General features: G+C 33.0%; 4 long non-coding RNA genes across 7 annotated transcripts in view; 2 read left to right on the top strand and 2 right to left on the bottom strand.

Annotated features, from left to right (window-relative positions):
• Nucleotides 1–15,554, top strand: part of LOC143243024 (uncharacterized) — an 89,125-nt gene that overhangs the window by 15,099 nt on the left and 58,472 nt on the right. The gene's annotated exons all lie outside the window — the stretch shown is intronic.
• Nucleotides 1–15,554, bottom strand: part of LOC143243019 (uncharacterized) — a 36,840-nt gene that overhangs the window by 3,324 nt on the left and 17,962 nt on the right. The window lies entirely within an intron of this gene.
• The window catches only part of LOC143243017 (uncharacterized), a 40,004-nt gene continuing 28,001 nt past the window's right edge, over nucleotides 3,552–15,554 (bottom strand). For 2 of the 4 annotated variants that reach the window (XR_013023714.1, XR_013023717.1), the window contains exon 4: nucleotides 3,552–8,792. This is a non-coding gene — a long non-coding RNA (uncharacterized LOC143243017). Of the gene's footprint in view, nucleotides 8,793–13,545; nucleotides 13,691–15,554 lie in introns of those variants that run through there. The other 2 variants (XR_013023715.1, XR_013023718.1) reach the window with 1 other exon arrangement.
• On the top strand, nucleotides 8,786–13,632 carry LOC143243027 (uncharacterized). The gene is made up of 2 exons (XR_013023754.1): nucleotides 8,786–9,687; nucleotides 12,934–13,632. It is a non-coding gene; the product is annotated as an uncharacterized LOC143243027 (long non-coding RNA).

The raw sequence follows: 15,554 nt of genomic DNA, 5'->3' as shown, positions 1-15,554 counted from the left end.
TATGGACGTGAACTCTGATCCACAGAAAGTTACAGACTTACTTTCTTCCTTGGCTGTGAGGTTAGAACAGATAACAGGACAGGCGTCCCAATATAAACAATACCAAAGAGATCTTCAGGTTCCAAATTTTAGAGAAGAGAATGCTCACAATTATAGTAAAATGGTAGTAATGAAAATGTTGCATTATAAAAACTTGAATAAAAGTGTCCACACATGAAATTTGAATGTTTTAGTTTCTAGAATCAGACACTTTGATATTTTAATTTCTCAGAGAAACATTAAGCATTACAACATAGCATAAGAAATATCAATCTTACAGTTGTTTGGTGTGTGTGTGAGTTGTGATAGTTCATGTGTGGTTAATCAGCTGCACAAGTATTGGTATTTCTGCTTAGTCCATTGTATCTTAGAATTGAAGCTTTATAGCCTGTATTCTCATATTTATTCATACAATACATTACTATTTTTACAGCATCATTTATCAAATTTGGGTAAACACTCAACAAACCAGCAAATATGATTTTCTTTCTTCTCATCTCCACCATGTTTACATTATTCTTTATTATTGGTGTGTTAATGTTAACTTATTCATAACAAAATGCATATCACCATGAAATCTAAAGTTGGGTATGGTTTACATAAATAGCACAACCACTATTCCATGCTTGTAATGTGTTTCATCATTATTAGCTTTTTATTTGTGCACTGATGTGGCTTAACAGCAATGGTTAGTGTGGAACAAGAGAGGTATAAGAAAATAACAAATAGCAAGAGGTGCAGCATATACCAGGTTATCTGATAAATAATGTCCAAAAATTTAATACAGAAAGTGCATAATCATTTCTGTCTTTGTAGAAGGCTTTAGTGACTAATTATGTAGTAGGACATGTGTAAAAATATTCAAACAAATAAAAGAAACTAACCCAACTCCACTTTTTCAGATCATTAATCAAATAAACACTTATGAAGATGGATGTGTCTGGGGACCACTTTAAATATGTAATGCTTTATGAGTTTGAAAAAGGCAGTAGTGAAGCAGAAACTACCCAAAACATTCAAGGTGTTTATAGGAGGTGTTAAAACTTGGAAAATGGGTCCATCATGATTTGACAGAAGCCAACCTTGGAGCAAGAGTGGCTATTTGTACTTTTCTGCACTCTTGTGAATGTAACTTACTTTTTTTGGGGGCAAAATAGTGACTGGAAACGAAAAATGGATATTTTATAAAAATGTTTAGTACTACAGACAATGGCTCAGTACAAATAAAATAGCTAAGGCACACCCCGAAATAGGAAAATCTTGTTAAACATTTGGTGGGATATTGTTGATGTGATTCACTTTGAGTTGCTGCCACTCAATGTAGCATTTACACCAGACTTCTATTGTTAACAGTTAGAGCACTTGAATGTTACACTGAAAGAAAAGAGGCCTGCTTTTATCATTTGTAAAGGTGTTGTATTATACCAGAATAATGTAAGGATCACATCTGAAAAGATTGAAGAGCTGGACTGGGAAAAACTTTCACATTCTCTTTATTCTCTAGACCTTGCCCCATCTGATTATAATTTATTTTGATGTTTGCAGAACTTTCTTAATGGAAAACAGCTTAGAACACATGAAGATGTCAAAACTATTCTCTATTACATTATTTTCCTTCAAATCCCAATGATTTTATAGAAGTGGAATTCAGAAGCTTGTGAATCATTGGCAGGAAATAATTAATAATAATGGAACATACATTGTTGATGAAATAACAGTAAAAGCATTTGAAATCCTTTCTCTTTTTTCTGAACCTAAAATTGGACATGACTTAAGGGATGACCTGATATGTACAGAAACCACATATTTACATCCTATTCAGATGGGCCTGACATTTTACAATCTTACATGAGTTGTACATATATTTGTTAGATACAGATTACAGTCTGCCCAGGAAAAGTTAAAAGTGTGAAAGATTTCTAAGAGCATATTGGACATTTTTAACTGCAAGAATCACAATCATTTGTTTTAACTTATTCTAATTGCATTTTTCTTTTATTTATTTTTTGAAATGAAAACAAAATGACATCTGAAATTATTTTTATCTCTACTGAAATAAAATAGAAAATATCAACATGTGACATGTCACACCCTTTTCTACAAATCTACTCTTAAATTCAAAAGAATAATGTTCAATGTTTTTATTTTATTTATAGAATTGTGTATGATATTTTCTCAGTTATTTGATCGTAATTTCATTGTGTGGCAACAAGACAAGTTGAATATAATGATTGGATTACATTTTATTAAGCTATTATATGATAAAAGTAACGGCTAAGAAATATTTTCAGTCATTTTAATACAGACAATAGAGATTGTCTGAAACTTCTATTAAACTTTTCAAAAAATTAAAATTGTTAGTTGTTTTAAACAATGCACATATGAATGTGTTATAAATAACAAAACATTTACATCAGTTCAGCATATAAAGCTCAAATACCATAACATCACTTGAGATTTGATACTTTTATATATTTTTGGTATTGATGGGATTGGTTTTAGTTTTCTCTGTGTATATTTTGCAATATACTTAGCTGTTAAGGTTCATATATGTGTAATATTTAAATGAAATAATTGTTATTCCAAAACATACTAACCATCAGCTGACAAAACAGCTATTCTTTGACATCAGCTCTGTCTATCTAATCATTGGTTTCATATATTGTTTTATAACCCATTTAAATGCCCTTAGCAATATCTAATTTGCAAATTTCTCCTCCCTCTTCTATGCATTTTCTATCCTGGTACTGTATACAAGTACCTGACTCAGATAATTTAATCACTTATTCTAATGACAACAATGTGTTGCTTATTTCCCCATTGTGGAATGTAATTTTCACACCATCTTGTGGATTTCAGTATAATTATAATTACAAAAAAAAGACATGATATTTGCAGGTATGAATTCCCATGTTACTGTTGCCAGCAAGGTAATTAATCCACCTTTCCATACTCCTCCTTTGTTATATAGCATCTCTTTTCTTTGGTATGCAGTTTTCCATTTTTTATCCACTGAGAAATGGAGACTTTCATTTGTCCTGGGGTGTTTTATTTTAGGGCTTCTGAAGTTGTCTTTTGTTGATCCTGAGAGAATATGGATTCTGTTTTCTGACATTTTTCTTCACTATATTGACTTTTGAAGTCTGATTTGGATCCTAATCCTTTTTTTTCTATTCCTCATTTAGGTATGTGATTTTGTGTGGGGCTTTTGCTTGTCTTCTTTTAGTCTACTCCCATCTTGTTGATGAAGGTATTTATTTTCTTCTCCTTCTTGATATTTCTGGTTCAGGCTGGAAGCTTTAATATTGTATTATGTAATGAGATAGATTAACCTTGTTTTCTCCTTTTCTGTTTGCTTGCCTTGGTTTTCCACTTATTGATGGAATTTCTCGTTTTTTGGCTGCTGACGTTTTGATGTCATAAATTGGAGTAATTGACATATATGTAAAACTTTCTCTTCTCCCCATAGGACTTTTCTTTCTAAGCCTGTGGCAAGTATGGAAAGGGGGGTACATCTATCTCAGCAATTCTTTTACCATCTCTTTCTCACAACTCCAATTGATTGTAAACTGAAAATTTGTTTTGGTCTATCAAACCTGAAAGTGTTTTGTGATTCACTTTTTCTCCTTTTGTGGTAATCTTCTTGACTGTGTTTCCATTGGGATCCTTCAGTTTCTCTTGAATTTCCCAATTTCTTCAGAAGTGGATTCCCAAGTATCCATTTTGCATATTTTGGTCCATACAGTTGAGGTATCTTCTGAATTACATATCAACAGATTCAGCACATGTTTTTTGCTGGCTCTTTCATTAATACAGTGGTGAACTTTTTACAGGCCAATATTCAGACTTCTTCCACTGCTTTTCTCTCATGTTCTTTACATGCTTGGGAGTTTTTCCTTACCCCATGACTGTTTTTAACATCTGCTGGATTATAAGGAGGAAGGGGGGTATATTTGTACACTCTTGTATCTTTATTTTCCAGGGTCCCCTATATATTGATTTCACTGGTTTCTACTTTGTGAAGAGTGTTGCCAAGACAAGTGTGCTTCTCTCAGTCCATTTCAACACTAGCAGCTGATTTGGTAAATCTTACTACTGATTTTGACAGGATCTGTAGAAATGATGTGTTCAATAAGACCATCTAAGTGCTTTCTAGATGATATTACTATATTATCATGGACTGCTATTCATGAACTATCCTGAATAAAGCTAAAGGTGATTCTGCCAGTCATTGGATTGAATAAATCGGGGTTGGTTTTTCTTTAAAATTTAGGGAAATTGGCCCACCTATTGCACAGTTCCTCAGGACTCCCATCTTGCATTTCCCTACCCTCAGATTTTACTAATGGAGCTAGGGAGTCATTACCATACACAGTGTCCCTGTGGTATTGGACAGAGGCTTTTCCTCCAGAGTGTTAGAGAAGAGAGCAAAGTTAGGGGCACTCGTACTTTGGTCCCTGGATGTTTTTCTCATATGTCATTTAGAGTAGGACCAATCTCTGTGAGAGCCTACTCATAATTTCAGTTCATAGTTGACATGAAGCTATCTGGTTGAGGGGGTGCATAGACCATTTTTTTTATCAATGTCAGTTTTTTTATTATCTATGGAAGGAAATCCACTTTCTCCTCGTAATTCCAAATGTGAAATACTCTGACCTTAGGTCCTTAATTGAGCACAGGTTCCACATTCTCTACATAATTCTTGGGGCAAGCCAAATACTCATTATCCATTTGGTTAGGGAGAGAGAATGAGTATTTGTAATTCCATACTGGATGATTTCACCTGGACTAGTTCAGGTGAAAGTTTGTTCACTTCAGTGTTGCTTACTTTTTTGTTGTAGTTTTGTTGGTGCAAAACACGTCATTCTACAGTTACAGGTTGGGATTAAATCAAAAGTATATATATCTATGACATTGCAGTCCTATAGCCATTAATGCCAACGTGGGATATAGGGACCAAGGCCCCTTAATTCCAACCCTGAGTTGTTGCAGCTTTGATTGTCTGGTTGAGATTGGCTTGTAATAATTACTCATGTACTATTCCACCTTTGATATAGGAACTAAGTTTTGGGTGAAGAGCATACCTGTTCTGTATGTAGTGTGGTTCTCCCATTTGTGTACCACTTTTATCTTCATACACCACTGTTCAGTGCAGACACTTTCTGTATGGATCATGCTCACACAGTTCCCTCTACTTTCTGAGGGTGGGATTCTTGCTATATTGTCAGCTAATGGTAAATATGTTTTGGAAGTTAACATTTTCCGTTCAGGAAAATGTATTTTCAATAATACTCATCTTCACCGACTTCTACCCTGCTTCCCCACTGAGAGCCAGTGTCAGTCTTGATAAAGTGATTACACTATCTAAGTCAGATACTTATATATATAGTACCAGGATAGAGGACACATTGACAATGGTGGAGAAATTTGCAAATTAGATGTTACCAGGGGCATTTACCTGCATTACAAAAGACTGAAGCATGTGAGACTAGTGCTTAAAAGTGCTTGGACAAGCCGATGGCAAAGAATGACTAAATTGTCAGTGGCAGTAACTATTACTGAAAATACATTTTAGTTCACAAAATGTTAAGTGACTATGAGAACAAAATATCAGTTCCCTAGTCTTATCTTTCTCACTTTTAAATATGAAAATGCACCAACAGTGTGAATTCATTTTACAATCTTAAATATGCTCAATAAGATCTTTGAACATCAGAGGTGCTATCCTAGTAACACTTTCCAATAATTCAATGTCCTTTATGAGGTAAGGAGCCCAAAATTGAATACTACTCCAAATGTGGCCAAACAAATGAACAATAAAATGACATTATAACTTTTTTGAAACTTTCACTCACTATTTTTGTAGATGCAGTCTGTAATCCTATTTGCCCTGCCACTGATTAGCAACAGCATATTGTGATGTTAAGTAATCGATTAGCCAGAACACAAAGAAAATAGAAGATTTTGTGAGAATGCAGACTAAAACAAATGCTTTTTTTAGCTAAAGGTGAACAAATGAATGATTAGGTGATGGTATACAGTCTGATGGTAGGACTATTGTGTTGTGATTTATTTGCTTGAATGAGTGTTGTTCCACTTGTTGTTGTTTTTCTAGGGTTTCAATGTTTTAGGCTGATTCCCTTCATTAGGCAGTAAAGAATATGTTGCAGTATAATATATATGAATAATATATATACATACCGTATTTTATATTGTGTCATATTAACCTATCAATAATTATTAACATATCACTTAACAGTTCGTGTGTAATCTAACCAGAAAACCTAATTATCATAGTTTTTCAGTGTGTGCTATTTAAGGTACTTTTAAAACAGTTCACAACTATTTACAGCTGTTCCAGTTTTGATGTATGTGTTGAAAGTTTTAACATCTAACTTCAAGTCTCTTCATCAAATACATTTAATGTTTTGTACTGCTGTTTTGTATAAGATGAAATATGGAATATAAAAAAAAACTGGAGAATAAAACATTGGAAAATATCCAGAATAATAAGTTTTCATTAATCAGTGATGAATCACCAACCAATAACGATAAAAATTGTTGGATGTTTTACTTGATTATCTTGCCCATAAAGCTAAATATTTAAGTGAAACAATGAACCATTGAGTGTGATAAAAGCTGATATTGAGTCCTTGTATAATGAAAGTGTTAAGCTATGGGAAAAGCAAAGATTTATGCACATGGTAGAACATAACATTATTTATAGGACTAAAGAATGTATTAAAGACAAGGTTATAAGGGGTGACCAAACTTCTTGACATAAATGGGGTTGTGAGCACATTAAAAGGTTGTGATAATCCAAGTTTTTTTTTGTATTTCTTTAGCTCAGAGTTGGGGCCCGGCATGACCAACTGTGTTAAGGCATTCGACTCTTAATCCGAGGGTCACGGGTTCGAATCCTGGTTGCACCAAACATGCTAATATTCATTGATATTCAATCCCACTATTCGTTGGTGAAAGAGTAGCCCAAGAATTGTCAGTGGGTGGTGATGACTGGCTGCCTTTTTTCATGTCTCACACTGTTAAATTAGGGACGGCTAGCAAATATAGTCCTTGAATAGCTTTGTGTGAAATTCAAAACAAACAAACAAAGCTCAGAGTTGGACTCAAGATCTCTCATGTGTTGGACAAGTGCTCTAATGTCAGGTTTTTTATGTATGTAGGCCAGATTATTTACAGTAGGTAATAACTTTCAACAGTAAACAAACAGCACAGTCTACTTGTTTTAAAATAATGTATTAAAACAAGTCAAACATGTATACAAAGTTCAGTATACTCGTGTATTGCAGTTGTATTCAGTGCTTAAAATAATTGTCCCTTTTTAATCATAACTCCACACAAGCTGGTTTATTTAATTTAGAACATAGTTTGACAAGATGCATTATTGTTGTCAGAAGTTTTCATAATTAATAGAATGACAGATTTTCAGCAGAAGACAATTTTATCCTAACTCCATGTACACATATTCATAAAAATCTTGAATCACACCTGTGGAAAATGTATTTTATTTGTCAATAACCTTGTGTGTATATAAAGCATTTTATAAATCTTTTATAAAGATTTGGTTGGTTAAAGTAGTGGTCTAACACAAGGTTTAAGGCATCATGAAAAATGTGATGAGATGTTTCCTTGAAATTTGTGTGTTGTTTGGAGTTAGTAATCAATAGGTAAATAATATTCAGGAGATAAAAATAAGGGATAATGAACATATCTTTATTGTTCCACCTTTTTCTGTAGTCTCACACCCACTCTTTAAAAACAGTTTTTTAAATTCCTGATCATTTAAGATAGTTTTGTAGGCTTTTTATACAAATTTGAACATTTTTCTAGTTGTCTTAAGCATATGTGAGAAACAAAAAATATTATTGAAGCCTGCACATTGTTGTGTATTGATTTGTTCAAGCCATTAAAAAAATTAGTATTATGTGAATGATTTTGTTAACATCAAATTATGTACCTTACTTTAAAATAAAATTGTTTCATGTTAATATTATTTATTTAAAACTAGTATATTAACATTGTATCACTGATGGTTGAATTGTTGAATGTGATATAGCTTTTTTTTATTCAGTTTTTAACATACAAAATTGTAATATAGATTATGTAACAGAATTTAAGAAATGCCGTGACTAAATTAAATTCTTATTATTTTAGAAAACCTTTTACATTAGGAAATAAAATTACTGGAAACTATAATACTTTTAAATTTGCAATGCATGCTTGAAATAAATATAAAGAAAGAATAAAACAATTAGCTGTGCAAACTTCATGGTATATTTTATGAGGTGTATTGAAAATTACCTTGTAATTTAAATAATTCAGTATGTATCATGTACAAAAAATTAAACACTGGTGTAGGAATCCAGATTTTAAAAGCCATTTCTTTTATCTTAGGATATGGATAATCCATCTAAAATGTTGCTTGTTCTGCCTTCCCAGCTTCTGTCCTTGGAAATTGTTTTGTAATTTAAATGATTCAGCAGGTATAACATGTGTAAAAAAAAAAAATAAATAATATCCATATTTTTTTGAGGTCACCAGGAATGACAGTTTCGAGTGGTTGAAATAGTTGAGATACTACTTGGATGTGTATGCTGATAACTGTATTGTTAGGATTTCAATATATGAGTATAATTACAGCTATGAATATCTTGGTTCTTTTCCTTGTCTGGTGGAACACTCCACTCGCTGTGAGGATCTTGTTTAGCTTTTCTTCTCCTTTACTGTAAGTGCTAAATATAGATACTTATTTAATATACAGTACCCCTTTGCTAGATACTAGAGTGAAATGTACATCGTTAGGGTCTCATTCACTGTGATATATAATTTTGTTATAGAATCAGTAATAGATACGTTCCTCCAGATGCTTTCTTATTTATATTAAAGTCTGCCAAAACACTGTAGCATAATTAAAATCAAAAAATAAAAGTCCAGATTGTTTGTTCTTCTGTAATGACAGGCCTTTCTAACCAACATTTAAATGTGTATAATAGTCTTCTGTGTGTGTGTGTGTGTGTGTGTATGTTTTTGAATTAACTTGCCTTTCAACTTGTTGAAAATGCACCTTTAAATAATTTCAATCAAGTAATATGACACCAAATGTAAACTTGTAACCAGTCTGAACATGTCTTATCAAAAGTATGCAGATAAATGGTTTGCATTATGAGTGGCAGATATGTCATACAACTGACAAGATAACCAATTGATAAAACAGATATGACATTGAAATAAATTATTATTAATCCAAAATCTTTATTTTTTGTTACTAATATAATGCATTTTATTTTTCTTTGTTAGTTTGTAAATCAGAAGTATTATAATATATATGTGATTTTCTTAAGAGTTAACCTGTTAATTACACTGTAATAAGTTATAAAGAGTATTCAAAGTGATGTACCCACAATCCACTGAAAAGTGATACAAGATAACTAATGAAACCACATTTTACATTTTTGTCTCCGCAAAAGATCACTGCTACTTATATATGATGGGTGCTCTTGAATTAAACTTAGGGGAGCAGCTACTGGCCCTGCAGGGACTGGGAAAACAGAAACTATAAAAGATTTAGCCAAGTCATTTGCAGTTTGGTGTGTTGTGTTTAATTGCTCTGAAGGAACTAATTACAAAGTAAGTCAGTGAGCAATGCTCAAAACTTAATTTCTAAAATAAGATAATACCAGATCCCTTTTGAAGTGGGATATTTCAAATTTTGGAAGATAACAGTTTAAAGGTTACTAAAGGTACTATTTGTGGTAAGGCTGGAAGATAGGAATGTAATTGAATATGTAAGATTAATATCATTTTGTAATACGTTTGAGGCAATTTTGAAATTAATTATAATGTTTACATTTTAGTATTTGAAAAACAAATTCCAAAATATGTTTTATGATAAATCTGATAAAAATTAAACACAGCCAATGCTACAGTTACTCTCATGTTTTTCATCTCTTGATGTGGTTGTATGATGGATAATTATATTCTGGTATCATATTTACCTTCTTCTCACAAAACTAGCTGTTCTTGTTCAGTGGTACCCTCTATATTAAAACTTTTCTTTATCCATTCCACAAGCCTTCCACTCCTCCTTCTCCATCTGTTGGAAGTGCAAGATTCCAACATGCATCTCTTGTAGGTCATCATGCATGAACTCTTCATTAGCAAGAGTATGATATAATCATGTGATGCATGTGACTTCCTCTGCAATCATCTACTGTATTATAATTCCTTGGTCAGCAGTATTTGAGCTCAGACATATTCTTTTGTTTGTTTATTGCTGTATGTTTGATTTTGTTTTTCTCATGAAGTAGTTATTCTTTGCTTTAATTTTATTTCTTCAACCTGATTCTTATGTTCATATTTATCCCATACCTTTTGTTTTCCCATACTGTAGAACTTTTACTTTCCCTATTCTTAACATTCTTATACTTTCTTTTTAGATGCATCACCCTTCCAGACATCTTACCCTTCCAGATTGGGACATTAATGTGGCTCAATTTTCCTTTACCCCTGTTTAACCCATTTTTCTCATTTTCCGTCTTTAATTTTTCCCTTAAGTCATATTTCCTTTTTCTCTTATCCTGTGGATGCTAAAGATCAGATTTGTTTACCATTGAAGTTTCACTTATCCTTTGTCAACCTACCCACATTCTCCTTTATTCAGATTGTTTCTTTCACTCAAAATCTTTGGCAGCTTGGGAGGGATGTTCTTTCTTTTCTTCTATTCCCATCTTTGTTTTTGACCAAGATTCAAATGTGCTTCTGTGTCTAGTCAATGTTCTTCATTCTTATATAGCCTACACTACTAACTTGCAGGGAACAGTTTCCATTTCTTTATCCTCTGACAATCCTCCACCCTTCATATCTTTCACCCTCTACTCTTACCAGTTGAGTCCACCCTATGGTTTGGTTGGCCTATTCTTCCCTACCTTCTTCCTCCCAGACATTGTTATCTCAACAAATTTGACACCTCACTTTTTCCATTGGTTTTCATCTGCATTGTCCAGTGGAGGAGAATATGCAATCTGACATATGAACCATTACTTGTACAGGTTCATCTCTCACTATCTTTATCATATCATGGTTTCCTCTTCACTGGAGTCTTGTGTACCACTTGTGGCTGTTATTCAGTCTTTAGTGCAACTCTAGCTGGTAAGTGTTGATTCATACTTTATTTCTTTATTTACTTTTTATCACATGGATTCCACTCTGTGGTGAGTGATGCCTGACAAGATATTCTTGACTCTAAATCCACATTGTACAGCCATGTCAACTTGCACTTTATCTTCCATGCTTTGCATACTGACTGCAAAGATGTGGTGTTACACAAGATTGTTTAAACATGAATAACTTTGCAGAATTTTGCTTGGACTGGTACTACCCATGGACTGTGTGGGTAAAGCAGAAGGAGATTGTTGTTCATGCCTAGAGGGAATAACTCGTTAAGGTCTGTTTTTGAAAATAAGGTTTGGTGGTTACCCATCACAATGTTTCTTGTGATAACATTCCTGTGGACTACCTGATGTATTGTCACCCTCCTTTCTTCAAGTGGAGTATGGGATTCATTGCCACATTCCAGTTCCAAGTTCCTGGAATGGTTGTGCATGCTCACTGTGGAGATGAGGTGTTCCACATTATTGCTTGAAAGTGAATATCTTTGCAGTATTTTACTTCATAAACATGTCTGTCTCAGATTGTATCACCCATAGACTGCATGGGTAAAGCAGAAGAAGATTGCTATCCATGCCTAGAGTGAATAACTCATTATGGTCTGTTTTTGAAAGTAATGTTTAGTGGTCACTCATTGCAATACTTCTTGTGATAAATTCCTCTGGACTCTCCAATGCATTCTCACCCTTCTTTAATCATTTCAGTTCCAAGTTACTAGGGTGGTAGACCCTTGTGGCACCCTGCTGAACAAGCTTCACACAATAACCATTCAGTTTCAGAGTAGGTAGGTGGTACTTTGCAGGTGTTGATGATATAATAGCCACCAATTTTGCAATAATCCATACAGTTGAGTGAGAAGTCAAAATGTAGTTCACCTCTTTTAATTGGGAACCATCTTTTTTATCCTAGTGTGGATGTCTGTACCCTATGAGCAGATTTTGGATTTAGAGTGAATTAGTCAACATAAGTTTTCACACAGGTTTCAGGTTGTTTATCTTCCTGACTTGATTTTTTCCATCTGTGTTGTGGGTCACAGCAAGGAAAAGTGGGATTGTTCCAAACTATCCTTGTCCTCTCTTTTACAGGGATGTTATTGCCATTTGGATGGCCCCATTCTGTTTAACAGTTGGAGGAGTTGATTACATGAAACGGACATCCTTTTGATATCAGATGTCAAGTATTTGGACTGATAGCTCAGAGCTAATCCTAGTGTCGTACCCAAAAATCAGAGTGGTTTTCACTCTCCCAGTTTTTGGGTTTGAGATGAAGATGATATGATCCTCTCCTTACCCTTGCATAAATGTCTGTACCCCACAAGAAGGATTTGGAGGTAGTGGGCTTAATGAGAATGGTCCACTGTGCTATAACCACTTTTATCATTGTAGGATTAAGTTACAATATCTTCTGCTGGTTAGGATTACCTTCCTACAACGTTCTGTCTTACTTGGATGTGCTCTTCTTAATTTCCACCCTTATATCTTACACATTTCACACACGGGTAAATTAGTATACGTGACTCAGAAATGGTGTGCTTCTCCTCTTTAAATCTCTCAGTTTCAGGGGTATACATCATATGCTTGCACTGATCCCGTTTTATTTTGTGAGAGGAGGTATGTAATGTATCAGAAGTTATAATTTTCCTACACTGAAAATGTGTTTCTGATGAGCAATTATAATTTCCTACCCTTCCTCTCCACTTTTCTCCAGTGCTGACATCTGCCAAGTTTCAAAGTGGTGGTTTGTTAGAGGACTGAAGAGAGAATCACATGTGTCATGTGAGCATATCATTCTCCTATTGGTGAAGAGGCTACACATGATGGCTTTCATGAGACACATGTTGGAATCATGCAACTTCAATATGGAAAGGAGGAGGGGCAAAAGGCTTGTCGCATGCATTATATGCAAATAAACAGCACTGAACGAGAATAGCTACTGTTGTGAGAGAAGTATAAGTATGTATCAGAAATACATTTTCAGTATTGGAAAATTATAACTTGTAACTATCATGTGTGTTGCCAAAAACAGATACAGCTTTTAAAAATATTTAATTTGAGTTTGATTATCAGTATCTAATAACAATAACTTTTCAGTCCACCTATTATTAAATGATCATAGTTTATGTTCTGTTTTTTCCTTACGTTTTAACAATTTAAAATATAGTGGCAGTGCTTTCATTTTCTAGTAAAGAGCTCTTCTTATTAGCTAACCATCTCTCCACTGACATTTTTTACTTTGCATGTCACAAGATGTTAGTAAATTACAATTAAATGTAATTAAACTACATTTTTCATGGTATAGCAATAAATATAGCTTAAAATGTAGCTAATAATCCATATTTTAATAGTGTAATAATAATTTCAAATTTTTAATTTTATAAGGCAGTATTAAAAAAAAAATTTCCATTTGTGATAATTGAGTCATTGTCTTTCTTGGCATTCTCTTATCTCTGACTTCTTCACCACCTCTGGAAAAATATGAAATTTAACTTAAATTACTTGGTATAACATTGTTGTCATTGAGGTAATGCATAATTTTTAAAGCTTTCAATCTGATTTGATTACAGACCACAAAATAAACAATCAGCCTCTTCTTTCAACACTCACCTATCACATCCTCTTCTTCAGATATTTCCAAGAGTTCTCTCTGGTGTTCAGTACTATATTTTCTTTAACCAGTAGAAATCCAAGGGTTTACTTTATCAAACAATGCATTATATTATCTTCTTTACTGTAAATTATCAATTTTGCTTTTGATTAAAGTTTTATTTTTAAGAGAAACATACTGACAAGCTTAAATGAATTTTTAGTGACTCTTGTCACACAGTTAGCAAGAAAAAAAATGTGATAGTTAAAATATATTGCCTGCTATTATTCTGTGTTATTTGGTGCATTATTTAGTGTATTACTACTGTTACTATAAAAAAGTAGGGTTAAGTATTATTGAATGTTGATAGCAAATAAAAAGATGTCCTAGATAAGCACTTTATTAGTATTAAAAGTGGCATTAAAAGTCTTAGCATAAAGCTCTATTCATGTTGTCTTAAGAGACAAGAGAAGTCTACAGAAAACCTCAATTTATTCAATCAATATATTGCTTAAATCCACTTTAAAAAATGTCTATATTCTTGAAAAATATTGTAAAATTCTTGAGTTGTTTATATATTTCTTAAAGTTTTGTCTGATTCTTTTACTGTGTTGGGAAACTGTTTATAAGAAGTAATTCTTGATGGAGAGAAACCCACTTGAAATAATAATGTATCTAAGAACAGCTGGTATGGGTATTAATACTTTTATTGATAAAGAGAGAACAGCATTTTGACCTTCCTGGGTCATCTTCAATTTAAGAAAGAGAAATTTGAATGTGACTGTTGGCAGACACATTTTAGGGACGAGAGTATAAATGGGTACAGGATTGTAGGGGGGCGTTACAGGTGGATGTTAGGTTATTAATTAGTATAGGTATAAAGGTGTTCCTTTATATTGGTTTTAGTTGCTGTATAAGCAGGGCTTCTCTGAATTTGCATTTGTTTCCTAACTTAGTAAATGGGGGTTTTCTATGGTAATGCTGTGTTTATTTGATTTGCAGTGTTCAAAATGTTTGATTTGTTCTTTGGATCTAGTTTCCATTTTTCTGTTTGTTTCTCAATATAGTATTGGAGTATAGTATATTCATTGTATTTTATAAATTATGTTAGTGTTGTGTTTGCCAGTTTAGTTTTTACATTGTGTGGACTTTAGTTTTGAACTTAGTTTTTGAATAAATTTGGTGTTTACTAGAATGTTGTGTTTTTTACATGTTTTTACTCAAATGTTGGTTATTTTCTTTTGCTGATGTTGAAAACATATCATATGCAGCAGTATACGATTTTGTAGTCTGTTGTATTTTGGGATTTACTAATGTTTGTCTCTTGTTGATCTAGGTGTGCGAGTATAATTTTTAACAGTTCTTTGAGGAAATTTGTTGATGAAGTGCTGTTTTATTTTGTTGATTTCATCATTAATTTTATCAGGTGAACATAGCTTTGTGGCTGTGTTTATTTGGTTTCTTAATATGTTGAGTTTCTGTTTTGTTTCATGTGCTGAGTCCTAAATTACTAGAACTGATACACAATTAAAACAAATCACAGAAAAATCACCCATACTGGATTATACATTATACCATTCAAGGAGCAATAAACAATAACATTATGTATTAGTAGATGTATACTGTTACAAGCTATAAGGCATTGAAAATAAACAGTTCTAGTATTCCATTACAACTTTATATCATTCCAGAAAAAAAATGTAATTGAGGTTTATTTCTTAACTTTATATGAAGGTAGGGAGGTC

Source organism: Tachypleus tridentatus, unplaced genomic scaffold (assembly GCF_004210375.1).
Source record: "Tachypleus tridentatus isolate NWPU-2018 unplaced genomic scaffold, ASM421037v1 Hic_cluster_2, whole genome shotgun sequence".
Taxonomy (NCBI): domain Eukaryota; kingdom Metazoa; phylum Arthropoda; class Merostomata; order Xiphosura; family Limulidae; genus Tachypleus; species Tachypleus tridentatus.
Note: the sequence above shows the minus strand (reverse complement) of the source record. Positions and strands in the feature narration are given on the sequence as shown.